This window comes from Coptis chinensis, chromosome 3 (genome assembly GCF_015680905.1).
Source record: "Coptis chinensis isolate HL-2020 chromosome 3, ASM1568090v1, whole genome shotgun sequence".
In the NCBI taxonomy this organism is placed as follows: domain Eukaryota; kingdom Viridiplantae; phylum Streptophyta; class Magnoliopsida; order Ranunculales; family Ranunculaceae; genus Coptis; species Coptis chinensis.
In genome coordinates, this window is record NC_141458.1 from 90,259,735 (window position 1) to 90,282,735 (window position 23,001).

The following is a 23,001-nucleotide window of genomic DNA, read 5'->3' on the forward strand; positions in this document are numbered from 1 at the left end:
CAATGCTCAATTTCACCCTTAAATGTGGAATCAAGACTGTCTTTTTCTTCCCACATAATTTGTATCCACCTGTCAAGAATTTGCACCAAAATTTGATTTGTATTTACCTAATCATGCCACCTAATCCTTTTCCACCTAATCAATCCACCACTTAGGAATTTGTGTCCTAATTAACAAGACTTTCACCTTATTAAATTTGATGACTTTTGTGCCAAGTTATGCACAAAAGTCTTTGATTCATTTCAATGCAACTTGAATTGTGCAGAAGCTTGACGTGTGAACTTGGTCACCAAATTCTGTGGGTCCGTATAGTGGGTCCCTCATGTCTCGACTAGTGGCTGGTCCAAAAGTTGACTTTTTACAAAGTCCCACCTATGTGTAGAGCTCGCCGCACTGGTCTTTCTGATGTTTCATTTTCCACCATTGGAGTCCAGGTTCGGCAAATACGAGCTTCGGAAGTTTGATCCTTTTCCGGCGCTTTGATCTTATTCTGACTTGAATTTGTCCTCTTTGCTTCCCTGGGCTTGAGTCAGGCTTCATTGAGCTTCACGTGGGCTAAATCGAAATACATCATATAGACACACTATTTCGTGCTTAAATACTAGCTTTTATCCTCATTTTCACGTTGATTGCTTAATCATGTAAAAGCACGAAAATATCATTAATTTATTATTATTAAATACAAAAATAACTAAAATATTATGTCTCTATGGAGTTTTATATTATAGTTTTGGGTGCTTATCATCAATTATACCAAGACCTTAGCTAGGTCACTCATATCAAGACCTTAACCAGGTCACTTATACCAAGACCTCAGCCAGGTCTTGTAACACTCAAAGGTGGAAATGTAGTCGTTACAACTATTCTGTAACAGCAGCTGTAGGGGGATTTCTGAGTATCCCCTGATCTTCCTCTGTACCTTGTGGTCTAGAAGCTTTTACTGAGTAGAGAAGTGATAAGATGATTGTGAGTTTAGGGTTGAAGCGCCTGGCGGTTGCCTAGGTATCTCGTTGTTTATTTAGGAGAATCAAACCCTATTTTGCATAGTTCCTAAGAGCGAATCCCTATGATTTATATAGGAAAAGCTTTGAGAGTCTTTGGGTTAGGGCTATCCTTACCGCTTGTGAGTTCCCTTCCATCTTTGGACTCTACCTTCCTATTAGGAATTCTCTCCTTATGGAAGTCTGAATCTAGACCATATCTTATGAGAGTTAGGTTTCCTTGCTAATCATTATGTCCCATCGTATATGGGAAGATTTTATCTAAAAGGTAACTCTTAAAGATATGCCATCACGATTCATTCCTTCTCATCAAAGATCGCCCTCTTCAGTTTCCTTCTATTTAGGAACTATCCATATCAGTTCCTAACGACTTGGAGAATTGTTATGTTTAGAGATGGTCAGTCACGTGCCTGGCACATGTCTACTAAATACTCGTGTTAAGCACGAGATTACTTATTCACAGAACTGATCATGTGGTCCTCGTCTCATTCTGGACATCTATAGTCTTAGGTTATTTCCCATACACGTGTCATCTGGACATTAGTATCTCTGCTATTCAAAATAAATTTATGCCTGATGCCTCCTTATCTTCTGAAAAAGACACCGATGATGACATGCCTCCCGTTCATGAGCTTCCTTTTTTACTAGTGCCAGCTTTAGGTCAGTGTTCTGTTTAGCCTTCAACCATTCCAACTAATCCAACCACACAGTTTGTTCTTGAAAGTGAACCAGAAGTTCTTGACGATGGTGCAGTAGCAAGCACTGATGGTAAACCAAAGTTTGATTCTACCCCTACCCAATAGGCTAAGTAAAGACTTAGCTCTCCAGTTCATGATTTGGAAAACAATTATTTTTAAATAATTATTATATGGGTCTGTAATATTGAGCTATGTTGCTCACATACTATTTACTGAGCTCTGCAGCTCTTCTAGTTTATGCATGCATACTACTTACTTACTAAACTCTGCAGCTTTTCTAGTTTATGCATACATTTAAAGCATTTTATGTTATATGACATGTACTACTATGCATGTTATACCCTTGATGCCCCCAAAGTTCGTTTGGAACAATAATAGGTGACCCTAGTAGGCTAAACAGATTAAAATGGGGCATAACCAAAATCTAATCAGGATATCATAGGAGTCATTCAAGTTAACTGTAATTAAGAGTTTGATCGCAATAGAGACATATGTCATTGTGAAAGTAACTTGGCGTCATGAGCACGACACTATGTTTAATAACGACAGGTCCTATTTATTTAAAAAAATAAATAGGGTATCGCCAGAACAGCAGTAGGGGAGTCTTCCTCAGCGCCATCATGCCGATGTTCTAGGCCAATGATTGCATGCTAGGATCTGGATCCAATCCAGATCTTCCCAGCAACCCCTATGTTTGATGTTTTGAAAGCTCCAGGAACTAGCATATAGTTCAGGCTCTCAAGAACACTATCTCTTGTTCCAAGTCAAACTGGCATACAGTTTACTGAACAGTTAGTGTGGTCAGATTCCTTAAAGGCTTAGCCCATCGAGGATAATCGCAGTTTAAAAGAACTGATGTACAGTTCCAGCTACATGGGGATGAGAGAGGAACTAGCATATAGTTCAACTTCCCCATACTCATTATCACTGGTTCTAAAGAAAATTCGCATACAATATTCTTGAAAAGATAGTGAGAAAATAATTCCCTAAAGGCTTAGTCCATTGTGGATAACAAATAAAGAGCGTGCAAGGAATAAATTCGATTGCAAGGTGAAGAACCTTATTGATGACTGGAGATAATGAACAATGTATAACAAAGCATGAAATAACAACTTTACTGATAGTACTTGCGAAGGTGCTGTGCGTTCCATGGTTTGACAAGAACGTCACCTTCTACAGTGCATAGTGATAAGAGCCCAAAACTGTAGTTTTAACCCTTTAACAGTCATACTTTTAGACCAATTATGTGAGTAATAATTAAGAGTTAACACTGATTACGTGTTTTTATGCATTTCAGGCTTCAAAGTCCATTATGTGCAGAAATGTGCCACTTTAGCGAGATAAAGGAGCAAAGGTCGGTTACTAAGGAGTTCCGTGATTAAAGGCCAAGTTTCGAGAAGACAAAGCCTTTCTAAAAGCCTGGTCAAAAGCTGAAAAGTCGACGCGGGCCGAAACAGCACACAAAGTCACCAAAACTTCCGAAGGACATATCTTTGGACTCAGACCTCGGAATGGGGCCTACCTTATGTCAAAACGACCGGCTCGGAAAGATCTTTTCAATGGTCTAAGCCTTGACCCAATCAGAGGAGCAGAAGTGGACGGAAAGTCTGTTGAAGCCAACTATAGCTGAAGAGGCCTTTTTGGACTGAAAGAATTGGGTTTTGGGCCTGATTCTCTGGCCCAAAACATGGCTCAAAGCCCATGCACGATTTTTGGATCTGAATGTATAAAAACAAAAGCTTAGCCCTTTGTTAATGGTAGATAGTTAGACCTAGAAATAGATTAGATTAGTAGCCTCCATTAATGAATTCTAGATCTAGTTTTTCATGTAGATTAATTAAGTTTAGTTCCATTTCAATTATTGTATTAGATTAAACCTTTGAATCTTGTTCTTCATTTTGATTAGATTAAGAAAGTAGTATTTTTATCAATTTCGATTTTGTCATTTCCATTCCTAGATCTAATTTCAATTCCTGTCTTTATTTCATTTGAGTCATTAAATTAGATTTCATTATTGTTTAATTAAGTAAATTTCAATTCTTTATATCATGTTTAGTTTAAATGTAATCGGAAATGATTGCGTAATGATTATCGGCTAAACCTCCATTAGAGGGGGTTGAGAAGCCTTGATGAAAGCTTGATTCTGAATATCGTAGAATCGTCGTAATTTCCTTTCCACTCTAGAAACGATTAGTTCACCATGAGAATGGGTTTAATCGTTCACATGCTAGTTATGAATTGGTAGGAATGCCATGTGTAATTAGGGATTAGGAAGAACCAATTGTTCTGCAAAGCAGTTCAATTCGGATTACGACGATTCGTCGTTAATAGGATTAAGTCGAGTTAAGGTGGAATCAATCCCCTCTAACTCCTTATCATAGAATCAACGTAGCATTCCTTAGTTATTCCCATCGCCGACTAGTTGCATTTAGGTGGGTAGTTGCATCGCGTAGTCTAGTTGCCTTTTTTCAGTAAATCTCTCATTAGACTTTAAGTAGAGAGTACTTACACTTGAGAACATAGCATGCGGAAGGACTAAGAGTGGAACGAATCACTCTACTCCACTATATCTCATAGACTTGAGAGTAGAATCTTTGATAAATATAGGCATCATAAGATTAGTTTAGTTTACTTACGTTTTGAGTTCATCGTTCATTTCGTAGGTAGACTATTCAATTTTATCTTTAATCAAATGGCGCCGCTGCCATCTTAGTTTCACTTTCGTATTGTTTTCGTAATGTTAGTACTGTTCTTAAAGTCTCATTACACCCACCCACCATTGTTTGATTCATACTGTGGTTGTCCATTTCAGAGTTGAAAAATTCCGGGTAAAAATTACAATCGGCTGGCTATCTTCATCTTCCTTGACCATTAACTCACTGGACCTCGAGCGCGACCCACCCTAAAAACACTGTAATTTGAAAATTACCCGGAGCGCGACCGCGCCCTATCCGAGCGCACCCGCGCCCTTTGTTAATTTTTCCAGATTTCGACAGTTTTGATTCGAACTTTGATTTTTCATATTTTTTAGTGTTCTAACCTGTTATATACACTGAACACGTGTAAACAAGACGCTATTCATAAGCGAAGCAAGGACGCAATCAGGTATTCCTTTCTTCCACACCTCGCTCTCCTGTTAGAGGTTTATACTAGTATATCAGAATTGTTTGGAGTGTTGATGTGTTTAGCTAAGTTTGGTTTTAGCCTTGTATGAGATTAAGGTCCGGCGAACAAAAAACACCCGAACGTCATTACACAACAACGCAACAAACAAGTCTATCTAGTATACCACCCACTACACCTCTAGCTACTATTTCACACACATCACGACCAATGCCCGACGAAAAGAGAGGCCTCTCTCGACTTCTACAAAGCCTTGAGGCGATAGCCCCAAATCGTGCATCATTCTAGCGGACCCACCGGGATTTCGAATCCCCCAAATATTTTAATTTGTTACCCGCTTTTCATGGATTAGACCATGAAAAACCTTATCGGCTTACATCGCGAGGATTGAACAAGTCCTAACAACATTCCACCATCCTACGGTTGGTGCGGAACAAATTAAATTAAGGGTATTCCCTTTCACCTTAGCCGATAAAGTGGTCTTGGTTAACTGCCCAAACGCCTAATTACGTGGACTCGTGGGCTAAACTTGTTCAATTTGTTTATGGAACATTTTTACCCACCCCTAAAGACGGATGAGATGCTTTCCAAGATTCATTTCTTTTCGACAAAATCCTCATGAAACATTTTTAGAGGCTTGGAATCGTTTCACCGATCTCCTTATAGAGTGTCCACATCATAACTTAGCGAAAGACACGTTAGTTCGTGCTTTTTTCAAAGGACTTCTACACCACCATAAAGAAGTCCTTGACATAATGAATGGGGTAGTTTCTTAAGCAAAGGAGCTTGGAGGCTTATAAATTTTTAGAGGACCAAACTAAAGCGAAATAACAACCGGGGGGTAGTGACGATTACTCCCGCTCGCTAGTTCTTCTTCAACAGATTAAAAGCTACCGGTATGTTTGAGGTTAAATCAGATCCCGAGCTTAAAACTCTAATTGAATCCCTCACAAAAAGGTAGAGGCCATTTCAATACAACAAAAGCCAATCCCCGTCATGAATGTCAATTCAAATCCATGTAGTTTTTGTTGGAGCCCCGAGCATCCCGACTCCCATCCCCTATAGCCTATGAACGGGCTTGTTCCATTAATAGTGAACCTAACGCCCGGGGAGACAAAATCCCAACTTCGTTGGAGAAATAACCAAAACGTCACACCTCAAGGGTACAATAACCAATATGTTAGGCCTCACGCATGCGGCTTTAACCAAGCCCCACTCGACAAGGGGCGGTCGGGGAATTTTAATAATTATAACAACCAAGTGCAACCTCGACAAGGTCAAGCACAAGGTCAAAGTAGTTATAATAATTATAATGCTAGTAGAGGTATCGTCCGCAAATAATAACTACCCAAATCCACCCATAAATAATTCACTTGAAATAGTTCGATCCACACCACCCGTGACTACTACACCCACACAACCGGATCGTCTTGACACCTTCATACAAGTGAGCCAAAACTTTTCCAAACCATGGCTCAATCTAACCAACGAACTTCTACAATCCGTTAATAATTTAACCAAACAGTTGGCTCAAGATAAAGCCCAACCCAAAGGTGTGTTTCCAAGTAACGAAATACCTAATCCTAAAACAACAAATACAGCCTTTGAGGTAACCAATAATACTAGTAGTGAATATGAAAATGTAGGTGAGCTAAAGGCCATCACCACTCTCCGATTCGGCGAGTGGTTGATAACAAAGTAACTATGCCTATAGTTACCACACCAGTAGCCCCTACACCTGCTATATTACTAGATACCGAAATAGAAACTGAAGAGCCTACCACTGTAGAGGTACCATTTACAACAAAACCTAAGAAACAGGAAGCCACGGTTAAACACCCAGGTAATACCATTACTAAATATAGACAGAAACCACCGTTTCCACAAAAATTAGCCGTGTTAACTAGGGATACAAATTACGAGGAGATTAGGGATGTTTTTAAGAACCTAACTATAAACCTTCACTTCCTCGAAGCTATAAAAAAGCTACCACACCATGCTAAGTTTCTTAAGGAATTGTGTACTACTAGGCGTAAGACCAATATACCAAAAGACGCCTTTTTAACAGAACAATTCCCAACTCTATCTGAACATAATGGAATTGTTAAGTACAAGGACCACAATTAGATCCCCTACTATACAATGCACCTTAGGAGATTCCTATACGACGACCGCGTTATTAGACTTGGGGGCTAGTGTAAACTTACTCCCGTTTTATTTGTATAGACAAATAGGTCTAGACGAGATGCAACCCACTAGATTGACGTTGCAATTAGCTGATCGGTCTATTAAGTATCCTAAGGGTGTCGTCGAAAATGTTCTGGTAAAAATTCAAGATTTTTACTATCCGGCCGATTTTGTCATCCTCGACACAGAAGTCGTTAACGACTCTGTCCCGATCATCTTAGGGCGTCCTTTTCTGGCAACTGCCAATGCGCTCATTAATTGCCGTGATGGTTCAATGTCCATGTCTTTTGGCCATCTTTCTGTTGAAGTCAATGTTTTTAAAACAAAGACGCAGTTACCCGATTCGTCTATGGATGGAGAGGTTAGCATGATCGAGGGCGTTGCTCGAGATTATTTCAACAACACGTTCCATGATAATCATATGCCCAAATTTCTTTCCTTTGGAAGTTCAGACTCTAATATTTCCATCCCTACACTAGTCGATACACATATTACGGATGAGGATGAGATAGATGACTTTCTCAAAGATGTAGATGACTATCATAGTAACGAGGATATGACCAATCTAGATGAGCAATTCGATGAGTTTCTTCGAGAAGGTGATGAATCACCCTATCAAGAACTACTTTGCACAACATCCACCTCGATTCCCCTCCTTCCACCCTTTCAAAGGAATCTCGAGTTTGCACTCGATCCTTTTGTTTCTCCCGTGCTCCATAATTTTTTAAATCCACCTAGTAAACAAATACTACAGAAGGACAAACCACTTGACACCTTCATTTTCAGAATTGAGACAGTCCCTACACACACAATGAATGAGTTTTGTGCTAAAACCACATCCTCATTGTTTACAGGCTGTCTTTCTACAACTTATCCATATCCACCATATTCTCCACAACGATTCACTTTTCCATCCTTATTTACTAGAACACCCACTCATTCAAAAATGAAAAATAAGGTGCATGATAGGTTACATAATAGGGTTATCCGACTTCGCTTTTATTTCACTAGGTTGAGTCATAGAAAATCTTGGTGCTTGATTGTGTTTGGATATGTTTTCTGTGATATTTATTTATGGAATGATCCACAATTATTTCGGTTGTTGATATATGATAAACTGCATGTTCATACATACGTCTAGATAAAGTCTCGAGTATCTGACTATAAACGACTCAACTTTTGTGTTTAGTGCATTTCCTTTCATTTCCATATATATTGGAGAGTGCACCATTAAGGTAACCGAGCCCTCTCTATGGAGTGTGTGGCTGTAAGTATCGGAACCTAAGTCCACGTTTAAACATAATTCACGTTTTCCACTCTTGCATGTTTTTTCGGATTTTTGAGTCATGTTTCTCTATGGGGTGAATTATGTCCTTCTTGTTTATTGTTTTCTTTTTAAAATTAAAAATAAATAAATAAATAAATAAATAAATAAATAAATATATATATATATATATATATATATATTAAAGAATAAGCATAGTAACCTAGGAAGTCTCGAAATCGACTTTAAAAGACCATTTGCTAAAAACAAATTTTCTAAGCCGTTGTAAAAATTTGTTTGGGGGTGTTAAATGTTCCATACTAAATATTTATGTCCCATTAGAGTTGCTTAGGCCGTTTTATTATATTACGATTTGGGTTGACATAATCCATGAATTTAGAGTTCAATTGTTCGCATAACGTACGTCATGCACGCACTTTGAGGCGTTTTCCACTATCTTATATGTCATCCACGGTCGGAATGGAGTGTTTTATGGATCATTGGATTGAAAATTCTCTCCTGATCATTTCCATATCTCATTCGCAAAAATCGGACCGGTAACGAAGCGGCAATTTTGATTTGAAGTTTTGCGAAAAATCGGAAAAAAAATCACAAATTTCGATTTTGGGCTTGGGCCCAACCCGCGCCCACCGACAGCCCTTACCTTTAGCAGCACTCGCGATCTTCTTCTCCATTCCGCCATTAACGCCAAGCTCCAAAAACCTAAAAAAACAAAATCAAAATAAAAAGAAAACGAGAATTAACCCACGCCCAAAATCAAATCCCAACCCAAATCGACTCCAAACACCACCGACCACCACTCCCACCGATTTACATCACTAAAAACCACCGAAAATTCAAAATTTTGGTGCTGCCGCCACCACTCCACCACCACCACTGTTGCTTCAACCAGTCGATTAAAATCCCACCACTACATCACATTTAAACCCCCCACTACATTCCAAACTTCCAATGGCTCAACAACGCCGAATTTTGCGGAGCAAGCTTTTACCGCGACCACTTCGCGCCGTTTTACGGTGACGAGATGATCAGTCGAGACTGGAATAGCTTGTGGTACTCGATTGAAGCCTATTACCATGAGGACTTAGTCCGACGGTTCTATGATACTGAGGGAGTTGGAAGGGCGAGGATTTTGTTGTTGTGGCGAAGAAGAGCGGAAGGAAGTGACGACCGGTTTGTTGGTGAGATTCTAGGCATTCCGCCTAGAACCCATCTGAATGTCACCCTGCAGGAGTCCCAGCATAATGGGGTAGAACCATTGATGCACGAGACAGTTATTGGAGGGGACTACAATGCAAGATCGCATTGTGTTCGACAGGCTTCCCTTAGGACCAACAAAGGGGCTCTGACCCGGGATTGGTTAACGCGATCGAGGGGAAGGGGAAGGTCGGCGATATCGGCTGAATCTGCCTCCATATCTTATGGATACTCCAGAGCGGAAGTATGACTTCTGCATCTTAGAGTTTTTACTGAAGCATGATTAGGGGAGTAAGGAGGTCATTTGCCCTCTCCTATGTTGATAACAAAGATCATGCTCAAGTTGAGAGCGGCTCAGCGATCGATCGAACATACATCACTCTCCACCGTAACCCCGCGCATCTATAAGGAGTGTGTCCAACGGGTTTGGAGATTGGGCTGAGGATAGAGAAGAAGAAGAAGAGGATGGAGAGCTGAGAATGCCGAGGAGGTCTGGGGGACATCGGCATGCCTTCGAGGATGAGGAGGACTTGACCTGTTTTGACGGATGCCTTGGAGAGGTCTTTGGGCGGATCGCGAGCATGGCTGTGATCCATCGAGGCATCGCGTTAAAACACTATCTATGAAGACCTCGGACTCGACGAACGACGATGCATCACAACTTCGAGCTCCGTTACCTAGAGAGGGATGAGAGGTGGGAACAGATGAGCCGAGCTAGAAGCTCGGCGCCCGATTCGGACGAGATCGACCACGATTCCCACCTCACGGGGACTCTCCTTCGAGGACACACCATCCGAGGCCACGGCGTCGTCGCCGAAGGGCGAATGTCTTTCTTCTTCAGAGAGCTTCGAGAGCGATCTCGAGGCGTGTTCCCTCCGCCACCGATTCGGAGTAGCTAGGGATAGTATAGTTTGATGTTTTATGTTTTATTTGTAATTTCATTATTGTTATTTATTTTAATGCAAGTTTATTTCCGTAATTTGAATTTTGTAGTGTAATGTACTCCGAATGAAATTTTTAATATAAGGGGTTATTTTCAGTATGCGTGGTTGTTTCATATTGATCCCACCTTCCCAACTTGTTTGGGGGTGGTTTTATCAATTCAAGCATTATTTTTATTACCCTCGTGTTAGAATTTATTGCGGAGTCAAGGTGAAAATATGGCCGTTTAGGCATATCTATGATTGAGTATCATTGTATGATGAAATCTAGATTAAATAGGTACATTCTATCATAAAATCAACCTAAAAGATACTGGGTTTGAATTAGAATCAAGAAAATGAGTTGTTTCCGTTTTCGGGTTTGGAAATTTTAGGATTTCTGGAAACTGCCGTAATTAGTTTTGGCAACTTCCCGATCCATTTTAGCAACTTTAAACCTATATAAACTTGATACAATCTATCCTCACAACTCACACTACACCTAAACTCCATCACTCACCTTTCACTCCCGCGATTCCCTCGTTTCGGCTCATTTTCCGAGTTTCTGCAACTCCGAAGCACTTTCAGCTCTCTACAGAGCGCGACTCGGCGCTCTGTATATTTTTTTCTGAGTTTTTGTCGAGGCCGCCATACCAAGCTGAAAGCCAACCCGAGCTCAAACACTGGAAATTTCAATTTCTTCAGAGCGAGCTCAACCGCGCCCTATCAGAGCGCACTCGCGCCCTGACTTCCGTGGACCAGGAAATTTCCAGTTTTTCGTGCGTAGTATCCGGATCATTCGCAGCTATTCCAAAGCGTAATTTTGAGATGACATCTCCAACATTGATACCGGAACAGTCTTTCGAAGATTTGTTCCAAAGCACTACTTATGGTGCTTGGTTTCGCAAAGCGATCACATTCGTTGGCTGGGAGCCGCTTATGGTAAGACCGGATGCACTTTATTCTCCGACTCTAGCATCTTATTTTTACGATAACTGCATTTTCTTCAAAAGACCAGATGGAGAACAAGTGTTCTCCATCAACATTGATAATGAACCAATAGAAATTACCAGGTTCTTGCTAGCATTTGTTCTTGGATCTGGCTATGCCGCTGAAATACAAGACCCATGGTGCTATTAGATTGGGTCGATAATATGTATGTCTACACTTACGAAGTTTTGCATGAGTCGTATGGCGCGGGTATTTTCCGTATTGAGGACCAAGGGGAATATAACGTCGCGCTTTGGTAGCTATCCATGAACATAGGAACTGTTATGTTTTGGATCATGCTAAACATTTTAGGGAATGGCGTTTTCTTACGTGAATGATGCCACTTTGCGCGTGTTCCTTGCTTTAGCCACGGGGCGTATGTGTCATGACCTTCCCGAACCTTGATGTCTAGTTTAGCTCGATCCCATAGCATGAGGCATAAGTACCTTCTTATGCCCGTTCTAGTTTCTCGTATTATGCTATGTTTCTTTCCCTTTTTTTTGTACACGCTTCACGATTGGATTCACGATTAATCGCATGCGACCCACCAATAGTATTATTCGATCTTTCCGTCTAAATGACTTGGCAAGGGTGGAGGATACAACCTCATCTGGTTGCACCTTACACCCCGTCAGACCAAGTGGCTCTTAATAGGTTAGCAATAATAGATGATAAATGGCGGGAAGCCTGGCAAATTATCATGGCATGGCAGGACGCAAAGGAACCTCACTTCTTTATGGAAGAAGAGAATGAGGAAGATGACGAGTAATGCGGGGGATAAGGTAAGTTTTCATTCTAGTTAGTGTCTGCTTATGTCCCAAGCAATTTCATTCTTGTTAACCCCATAATGGGTAGAACTTCATTATAGAGTTGTGTCAATTTTATTTCCTATATTAGTACGTTCTAACCTTGTTTTACAGATGTTCCTGAATTTCACGCGCTTCAATGGTATTTTTCCTACCCTCTTTATTTAAATGCTTTGAGGACAAAGCATGCTTCTTGTTGGGGGGGGGGGGGGCATAGAAATACGTGTAATTAAGGCATCTGTTAGGATATAGATAGAGTTAATATGCATTAGTTCTCTAGTTAAAATTTTAAAAAAATTCAAAAATATAAATAAATAAGTTCATGCTATACACTTAGGAATATTGGTATTGTTTCTTTCTCCATGCTCTTAACAATCTAGAAGTCTCACGTAGCTGTTGCATCAGAATAATTGTTAGAAACTTAGGTTAATATGTAGGTAATAATATTTGCATCTATCTATAAGTATATTACATGAGTATCTATGATTGTTAGCAGTAAGTTTCTGAAATCTAGGCTAGATTACTTATTCTACAAATCCTGTGAGAATATAGCCTAAAAAGCCTTATATGAAATAAACATTTGAGAAATGACACAAGGGAGAAGTAAAATCTGGATAGAGAAATCACACGTCCACTTGCTTGATCACTATGCCATATCCTAAGCGAGAATTTAGGCCCTTTTTGGATCGATATAGCCAAAAATTCAAACCTATGAATTATTTCCCGCTAGTCGCCCCTCTGAGCCTTTCTTTAGCCTTCCATAAACCACAAATCCTTTACCCTGTTACAAAAACAAAACAAAATAAAAATAAATAAATAATAATAATAATTCAACCCACCCAATTTAGAATAAGTCTGAGAATAGAATGAGGAAGAAAGAAGAAGAGAAAAACCTGTGTAAACAAAAGTTAGTTAATTGCTTCAGAAAATAAAGAAAAGAAGTTTCCATCCAAGGAAAAGAAAAATAAAAATAGAAATAAAATAAAAACTCCAAAAATAGAATAAAAGGGAGTCAAAAGCCAAAGGAAAAAAAAAAAGAGAAAAGAAAAAGAAAAAAATATGGCTAAGGATGGAAACAAAGTGTAGAAGCAAAAGTAAATAACAAGGTTTTCTCTAGTTACATAATATGAAGACTCTATTATCTCAGACTTGTCCTTTTGAATATCCATTTCCTTCCTTCTTAAACCATCTCCTAATCCCCGCAACACCTAATAAAGACCTCTAACTCAATTAGGAATAGGCTAGTGTGATAGTAAGTGGCAGATGTGTTTGATCGACTCAGGCTTCCTTGTTGTCATTGAGATTGTAAGGTAAAGTGTGCCCACTTCTTGCTAGAGTAGCTAAACTTGAGTGGAAAAATCAGTGTTGTATCATGACTATTATTGTGAGAACCTACTTAAGGGCGCTTATTCCGAAGCTGAAAACGGACCTGCTAGACATTTCATAGTATTACTCATTGTATATATGTTTATTATAGATGATTGATTATTATGCATATATTAGCTTAGGTTTTTGACTTGGTTATTCTTGTTCATAGCTAGTGAGATGTATAGATAGTTTGGAGCATGAATAAGGAAACAATAGTTTTATTTCTTAGTCGTTGTAGTATAGATGAAGTTTTTGAGTACCTTCACTGGAAAACTCTCACGAGGCTATAACTCGTCCACTAGGGAATTCCTAGTGGTTTAAGGCCTTGTTGCATATGGTCAATGCAATCGCACTCGGCGAAACGAGAAGTAGATAGAACTCCATTTTTGGTCACTTATGTTAATTTCTCATCTTTGCTTGAGGACAAGCAAAATGCTGTTTGGGGGTGGTTTGATAAGAGCCCAAAACTGTAGTTTTAACCCTTTAACAGTCATACTTTTAGACCAATTATGTGAGTAATAATTAAGAGTTAACACTGATTACGTGTTTTTATGCATTTCAGGCTTCAAAGTCCATTATGTGCAGAAATGTGCCACTTTAGCGAGATAAAGGAGCAAAGGTCGGTTACTAAGGAGTTCCGTGATTAAAGGCTAAGTTTCGAAGACAAAGCCTTTCTAAAAGCCCGTCCAAAAGCTGAAAAGTCGACGCGGGCCGAAACAGCACACAAAGTCAGCAGAACTTCCGAAGGACATATCTTTGGACTCACCCCGGGGCCTACCTTATTTCAAAACGACCGGCTCGGAAAGATCTTTCCAATGGTCTAAGCCTTGACCCAATCAGAGGAGCAGAAGTGGGCCGAAAAGTCTGTTGAAGCCAACTTCTGGGTGAAGAGGCCTTTTTGAATTTGAAAAGAATTGGGTTTTGTGCCTGATTCTCTGGCCCAAAACATGGCTCCAAGCCCATGCATGATTTTTGGATCTGAATGTATAAAAACAAAATCTTAGCCCTTTGTTAATGGTAGATAGTTAGACCTATAAATAGATTAGATTAGTAGCCTCCATTAATGAATTCTAGATCTAGTTTTTCATGTAGATTAATTAAGTTTAGTTCCATTTCAATTATTGTATTAGATTAAACCTTTGAATCTTGTTCTTCATTTTGATTAGATCAATAAAGTAGTATTTTTATCAATTTCGATTTTGTCATTTCCATTCTTAGATCTAATTTCAATTCCTGTCTTTATTTCATTTGAGTCATTAAATTAGATTTCATTATTGTTTAATTAAGTAAATTTCAATTCTTTATATCATGTTTAGTTTAAATGTAATCGGAAATGATTAGTAATGATTCTCGGCTAAACCTCCATTAGAGGGGTTGAGAAGCCTTGATGAAAGCTTGATTCCGAATATCGTAGAATCGTCGTAATTTCCTTTCCACTCTAGAAACGATTAGTTCACCATGAGAATGGGTTTAATCGTTCACATGCTAGTTATGAATTGGTAGGAATGCCATGTGTAATTAGGGATTAGGAAGAACCAATTGTTCTCACAAGCGATTCATTCGGATTCTGACGATTAAATCGTTAATAGGATTAAGTCGAGTTAAGGTGGAATCAATCCCCCTCTAACTCCTTATCATAGAATCAACGTAGCATTCCCTTAGTTATTCCCATCGTCGACTAGTTGCATTTCGTGGGTAGTTGCATCGTAGTCTAGTTGCCTTTTTCGTAAATCTCTCATTAGACTTTAAGTAGAGAGTACTTACACTTGAGAACATAGTATACGGAAGGACTAAGAGTGGAACGAATCACTCTACTCCACTATATCTCATAGACTTGAGAGTAGAATCTTTGATAAATATAGGCATCATAAGATTAGTTTAGTTTACTTACGTTTTGAGTTCATCGTTCATTTCGTAGGTAGACTATTCAATTTTATCATTTATCACATAGGTAATAAAAACCAGTTCGACCAACCTTGTCGATGATGTATGGTCCTTCCCAGTTGGGTCCAAGCTTGTCGTTGGGCTCTGGGATCTCGCACAGAACCAGATCTCCATATTTGAAAGATCGAATCTGGACTCTCTTGTCGTATGATCTTTTCAGAATCTGTTGGTTGGCAGCTAAGCGCAGTGCGGCACCTTCTCGCTTTTCATCTAGGAGATCCATTTCTCTACATAACAACTCCTCATTGTCCAAGGTGTGCACAACATCGGACTTCTGAGTGGGAGCTGCCAGTTTGGGAGGTATGACAGCTTCAGTTCCGTAGGTCAGTGAAAATGGAGACTCCTTAGTTGATTGTCTGGGTGTAGTTCGGTATGCCCATAAGACCTTAGGTAGCTCCTCAACCCATAAACCTTTTGCGTCATCTAATTTACGCTTCATGTTATCCAAAATAACCCTATTAGAGGCTTCAGCCTCTCCATTGTCTTACGGATACCTTGGAGTTGAAAACAGATGGGTAATGTGAAACTCCTCACAAAGTTCAGCAACCAATCCTCCAGTGAACTGTTGCCCATTATCTGAGATGATAACTTTGGGTATGCCAAACCTACAGACAATATTGTTCCAAATGAACTTTCTGACATCCTGTTCTCAAATGAAAACCAGGGGAATTGCTTCTATCCACTTGGTGAAGTAATCCATTGCGACCAGTAAGAATCTGATATCGCCGGGAGCAGGTGGTAGAGGTTCTACAATGTCAGTTCTTTACTGTGAAAATGGCCATGGGCTGGTCAATGAGTGTAGTTCCATTGCTGGAGCATGGATAAGTGGAGCATACCGTTGACACTTTTCACATGTGCGGGCGAAAACCTGTGCATCCTTTTGCATATAAGGCCAAAAGTATTCTTGACTTAGGATCTTGAGAGCTAGTGTTCTGCCCCCAGCGTGGTTGCCACAAATTCCTTCATGAACCTCTCGCATAACCTGTTCAGCGAGCTCTAGGGAGAGACATCTGAGATGAGGTCCCAGAAAGGACTTCTTGTACAGATCATCTTCAACAAGGGTGAATCTCTCAGATCTTTGCAACCTGGGCGCATTGCTACATTCTTATCCTCGATCAGGGAGTGTTCCGTCTTTGAGGTAATACTTATATGGATCCATCCAATTTGGAGTGGTGGATGGAATAACACAAATTATTATAACTATGAGTGCCTGGATGCTGGATTTCTCTTGGAACTCTATAGGGATGGAATGAGACTTCATTTGTTACCCAACATCGAGACAACATACGCCAAAGCATCTGCGTGCCAATTTTCGGATCGAGGCAGCTGATAAAATTGAATGTTCTCAAACTTGCCCTGAAGCCCCTCACCAGTTCCAGGTATTTGGCCATCCGTTCGTCCCTAGCCTCATATCCTCCATCAACTTGGAACACAACCAGCTGTGGGTCACTAAAAACTGTGAGGTGTGTTAGGCCCAAGTCGAGAGCCATTGTGAGGCCAGCAAGTTTCACCTCAGACTTTGCCTTATTGTTAGAGGCGTTCCAACCTAATCGGATGGATTTCTCCAGTCGCATGTTGTCAAAAGTAACTAACAAGGCTCCCACTCCGGCGCCTCTGTCATTTGAAGATCCATCCACAAACAGTCGCCATCTGAAGGTCGACTCCTATGGGTCTAGACGGGTATTTGGAAACTCAAGAAATAGACAGGTTTTTCAACCTTCTTTTCATCCACACGTATCAATACAGAACTGATTCCATAGTCAGATGAATAGAGATAAAGACCCAAGACTTCTCCTTTAACTGGTTTGGAAAGGATTGGTGGGCCAGGTATGTTTTGAGCTGATCGAATGCTTTTTGGCATTCTTATATCCATGAAAATGAGGTATTCTTTTGCGAATCTGAAAACGAGGGTTTGCACTTTATCTGAACTCTTGGAGATGAACCTGTTCAGAGCTATTAGTCGGCCTTTAACTTTTTGAACCTCTTTCATATTTTTAGGTGAAGACATTTCTATGAGCGCCCGGATCTGATCTGGGTTTGCCTCGATTCCTTGCTTAGTAACCAGATACCCTAAAAACTTCCCTGATGAGATAGCGAAACCACATTTCACAGGGTTGAGTTTCATGCGATACTCTAAGAGAACGTCAAATGCACGTTTCAAGTGGGAGAGATGATCTTCCTGTTTCAGGCTCTTGATCAAGAGATCATCTACATACACCTCCACAATGTCACCTATCAATCTTTCAAACATTTTGTTCACCAAACGCTGGTACGTGGCCCCCGTATTTTTCAGTCCGAACGGTATGACCTGATAGTAGTACAGGCCATCCTCGATTGTGAAACTTGCATACTTGTGGTCTTCCTCATGTAATGGGACCTGGTTGTAGCCAGATGACCCATCTGTGAAAGATAACAGTTTATGTCCAGCCGTCGCATCTACTAATTTGTTAATCCGCGGTAGAGGGTAACTGTCTTTTAGACATGCGTGGTTTAGATCCGTGAAGTCGATACATATTCTCCATGACCCATTCTTCTTACGTATTGGGACAATGTTAGAAATTCAGGTGGGGAAATTGATTTCCCTGACAAAATTAGTTGCCTTTAGTTTTTCAATTTCGGCTTTTACCGCTTTGGATCTGTCAGCACCTATCTATCTAGGTTTCTACTTAACCATTACTGCATCACTGCAGACATTGAGCTGGTGGCATGCCACATGGGGGTAAATTCTTGGCATTTCTTTGAATGACCAAGCAAACACATCTTTGTGTTCTCGAAGGAAATATATTAGAGCGGCGACTCTTGAAACTCAACAAGGTACCGATGAAAGTGGTTTTTGGCGAGCTGCCTCCCATAATTTCCACTTCCTATAATGGCTCCAGTGAGGGGGGATCCTCCTTCTCTCTTGGGACCAGGTCTGGGAGAAGTGGATCAAACTATAATTTCTATTTGGCAGGACCTTCATTGGTTCAAAAGGGAGTGGGGACTGCTTCGTCGCCAGAACGTAGCATGCTTTGGCAGTCACTTGATCTCCTTTGATTGTCTCAATTGTCCCGTTATATGGGAACTTCGGACATTGGTGATAGGTGCTGGGAACAGCTCGGAGTCTGTGCAACTAAGTTCTGCCCAAGATCATGTGATAGGGTGTATTAGCTTTTACCACAACAAAATTTATAATGAGTGTTATCGGACCAGTAGCTACAGGTAGTTGGATCTCCCCAACTGTTAGGGCTTTGTCCCCTCTGAATCCATATAGGTTAGAGTTGGTGGCAACCATTTCAGAATTAAGAATCTGCAGCTTTTTGAAGGCACCGTAGTATAACACATCCACTGAGGTACCTAGATAAACCAATATGCGATGCAAATTATAATCTCCAAAAGGAAGTGTTAGAACAAGTGCATCCTCATGTGGGCTCTGGATGCTACAACAATCGAATTCGATGAAAGAGGATAAGCGGATCTTTGTGGGTAATGCATTAACTTGTGCACCTATAGTCAGTTCGCTGTTCATGATTCTCATTTTCTTGGCGATGCGCATTTGATATCACACACCTTTTTTAGTGACCTACCCACTTTGTTTGCTTGCCTTTTCGGAAATCATATTTGTGCGGAGAGGCGCCATTGAAGCGATCCAATACACAGGGATCCTGAATTGACGTGCTGATCTCCTCAAGCTATACTGTGTTCGCCTGTTCATGTGCTACAAACTCCTTTAAATACCCCCTTTCAATCAGATCCTGTAGTTTATTTTTCAAGGTTCTCCAGGCTCTGGTGTTGTGACCGTTACTCTTATTGAACTTACAGTAGGTCCTTTGGTTTCTTGTACCTAGGGAGTCTAGCTTAAGCGGAGCTGGCCATTTGAGGTAACTCCGATTCTTGATCTAGTCCAGAACCTTATCTGGCATTTTGTTCAAAAAGGCAAAGTTTCTGTCCATCGAGGGAAGAGCTTCTTCAGCTCCTTCCACACATGGCTTCTTCTGTGGTTTTCCATCTACACTACTGGCTACATTCTGGTACTCGTCCCTTTGATAGGGATTCAGCCCTTCAGCGGCCATGTTGACGGTCTCTCTTCAGTTTTTGAGAGGAAGAGTTCCCTTCTTTAGGGGCAAGAGTCGTTTGATTAGCCTTTTTTGCTTCCCCGATGTTTGTTCAAGACATCCTCCTCCCACCCCGCATGAGTCTCAACCCTGTCAAGAAGTTCCTCTAAATCACGGGGTGGTTTCTTGGAGAGGGATACGAATAAGACGTTATTTTCATCCAACCCTTATTTGAAAGCTATTATGGCATTCTCGTTCGTATGAAACTCTATCACGGATTGAAATTTCCATGAATCGTTGCATGTAGGACTTCAATGTTTCTCCGTTTTTTTCTTAATGTTGAACAATGCGTCGATCCGCTTTGGTTGGTGCTTGTTGCATGAGTATATCGAAGGTCCTAAACATTTCTTCTAAGGACCTAATCGCCACTCATGCAACTCCGTGGTACCACCGGATTGTAGATCCAGACAGGGAAGCTTTCAACTCTTGGCACATGACGTGGTCGTACCTTTCATATTGTCCCATAGTTGCTCGATATCTGAATACGTGATCTACCGGATCTGACTTGCCATTGAAGACACTAAACTTGCGGTAACCCGAATCAAAGGCTTTCTCATTATTCGAGATGCGAGAGGAGATTTGCTTGGCCCAATTATGGCAGATTGAACAAGGGAGTCTTGCATTTTTCTCCCCTTGCCTGTCATCCGATGCATCTGACGGATCATGTTATTCTTCTCAGACTCCCATGTAGTGTCTTTGGTATAATGCTTCTTAATCTAAGCTCTTTTTCGGTGTCAAGGGTTGACATCACGATCCTAGTCAGTTGACACTGGTTCAGATGTTGTATCCAAGTCCTCATCTAGGTTAATGTATTCTGACTCAGATGTCTCGCGTCGAACTAGACCCTCACACCTTGGGTTCCTTGCACGACCACCTTCTGGAAGGTCGGCATCATCAAGATCAATGAGTGGCAACTTCCCTGTGTCAGATTAATATAAATGCCTCAACAGTTGTACTTCTCGTTCAAGATTGGTTCTTTGCTATTCCAGAGCCTGTACTGCCTGGCTGGCCTAAACAGACTCTGGGTTGGTGAGGACAACATTCTCACCGTCTTGACGCTCCTCTTGAGCATTATTCTTGGGACCTACACTAGGAGCAGCTGGTCCGTTGGTGCTGGTTATAGGTCTTTGGAGGGGGTTGTTCGCATCATGGTGACCGACATTCTCCCCCCCCCCCCTCTTTCAGGTATCTCATGCTCTTCTTCTCTCACAGCGACACTGTGCGTGGTTGCACCACCCTTTGTTTTCTTTGCTCCTGCCATCACAATAATAAGAGTTTTTAAACGAAATCAGTCATTTGGAACGAATGTTTACCTGCTTTCGTCCCCACAGGCAATGCCACAAGATGTAGGGGTTTTAAAGTATCCCCCGATCTTCCTCTGTGCCTTTTGATCTAGAAGCTTTTACTGAGTAGAGAAGTGATGAGATGATTATGAGTTCAGGGTTGAACCACTTAGCGGCTGCCTACGTATCTTCTTATTTATTTAGGAGAATCAAACCCTATTTTGTATAGTTTCTAGGAGCGAATCCCTATGGTTTATATAGGAAAAGCTTTGAGAGTGATAGGGTTAGGGCTGTCCTCACCGCTTGTGAGTTCCCTTCCATCTTTGGAATTTACCTTCCTATTAGGAATTCTCTCCTTATGGAAGTCTGAATCTAGACCATATCTTATGAGAGGTAGGTTTCCTTGCTGATCATAATGTCCCATCGTATATGGGAAAATTATATCTAAAAGGTAACTCTTAAAGATATGCCATCATGATTCCTTCCTTATCATCAAAGATTGCCCTCTTCAGTTTCCTTCTATTCAGGAACTGTCCATATCAGTTCCTAATGACTTGGAGACTATTATGTTTAGAGGCGGTCAATCACATGCCTGGCACATGTCCACTAAACACTCGTGCTAAGCACGAGATCACTTATTCACAGAACTGATCCGGTGATCTTTGTCTCATTTTGGACATCTATAGTCTTAGGTTATTTCCCATACACGTGTCATCTATCCAATGATGGGAAATCCCCCTTACAACAGCCATACACTCATTTAAGCTCATTGAAGTCTAGCAATTAGGAGGACCCGACCTGGTGTAGAGGAAAGGGAAGAGTCTCAGAGACCACTGCAAAAAAAAGAGGGGAAGGCGAGGCAATGGGGGAGCTCCATTCTCATATTCTCTCCATCTCCAATTCAATTACTCAATTCCAATATGAACTATGTCTGACTTGATTCCATTTCACCAGAAAACTGGATACGAAAGTAGTTCGATCATTCGAACTCAGTCATAACATCATCTTCCCCAATCACCCAGGCTCGTAAAGTCGTGACGACTAAAATGCACATTTACTTTGGGGCCGTCTGTGGATTGAATTACTTGGAAATTTAGCTTCTCCAATTTCAGTTTCTTCGATCAAAATTTCTGCAGAGTTCAATTTCCAAGCTTATGAAGCGAGGTAATCGAAGCGAAATACTACCAAATTTCACACAACTTGAGCATCAATCATAGTGGAAATCGATTAGGAATAATCTCTCAAATCGTTGAAAGGTAGCCTCAAAAGTTAAAACAGCAGCGAACTTGCAGTTTTCAAATCAGATAAGAACAATAACCTTAATCTTTAGTCATTGGTTCTTTGTCAGGTCAACCTTCGTCTGTGTGTCATCTCCTTTGCTGGTTTTACCACCACGGTTTATTTTAAAAGCAGATCTCCCGTGACCTGCGAACAAAGAAATTTTATTGCACTTTGTTTCTAACTTTTGTTGTTTAGTCTTCCTTTATGAGTTAGAACTATTCAATGGATGTTAATTCGAAGTTTAATTACATCTTGTGTCACACTAGAAGCAGTGTAAATTCGACATAGGATTTGCACCACATATCATATTCGTATTTAAGTCGATATTATCGAACCAGGAGGTGAGTTTGTGCAGTTTTGAATGATTTTGCTTCAAAACAATTCGATCTGATTGAAATCGAGTAGTCGGTTAATTGAGATGTTTTCACTTTTGTTTTGAGATCGTCATTAGATAATTTGTTCACTAGAACATAATTAAAAACAGGCAAGCTAGTCTATGTGTTTGAAATTTGATTAGGTGCAATTCCTGTCACTCGACCTTTAAGCTTAGTTCTGGTCACATATTTCACACCACCCGACCTCATCCCTTGGACCATATGCCAGTAAAGATATAAACACTTGCATTTTTTAAGTGTGACAATGATATAGGATCGACCTGAGCTTCTATGCATGTGTTAAGCTTATGACATTGTGAATCTTACAAATGATCGACTTATATTGACTTTTGATCTTATTCAGTAGATCATGTAAGGGCACTCAGAGAGTGATTTTTTGCTCCCAGCCAGTTTTGCTCCAAGAGCTCCAAGCGAAATTTGGGCCACACA

The 23,001-nt window shown here is 40.5% G+C and overlaps 1 pseudogene; it reads right to left on the reverse strand.

Moving 5' to 3' along the window:
* Positions 1–5,412: 5,412 nt before the first annotated feature.
* On the reverse strand, positions 5,413–5,507 carry LOC147511552 (small nucleolar RNA R71; annotated as a pseudogene).
* Between the last annotated feature and the right edge of the window lie 17,494 nt (positions 5,508–23,001).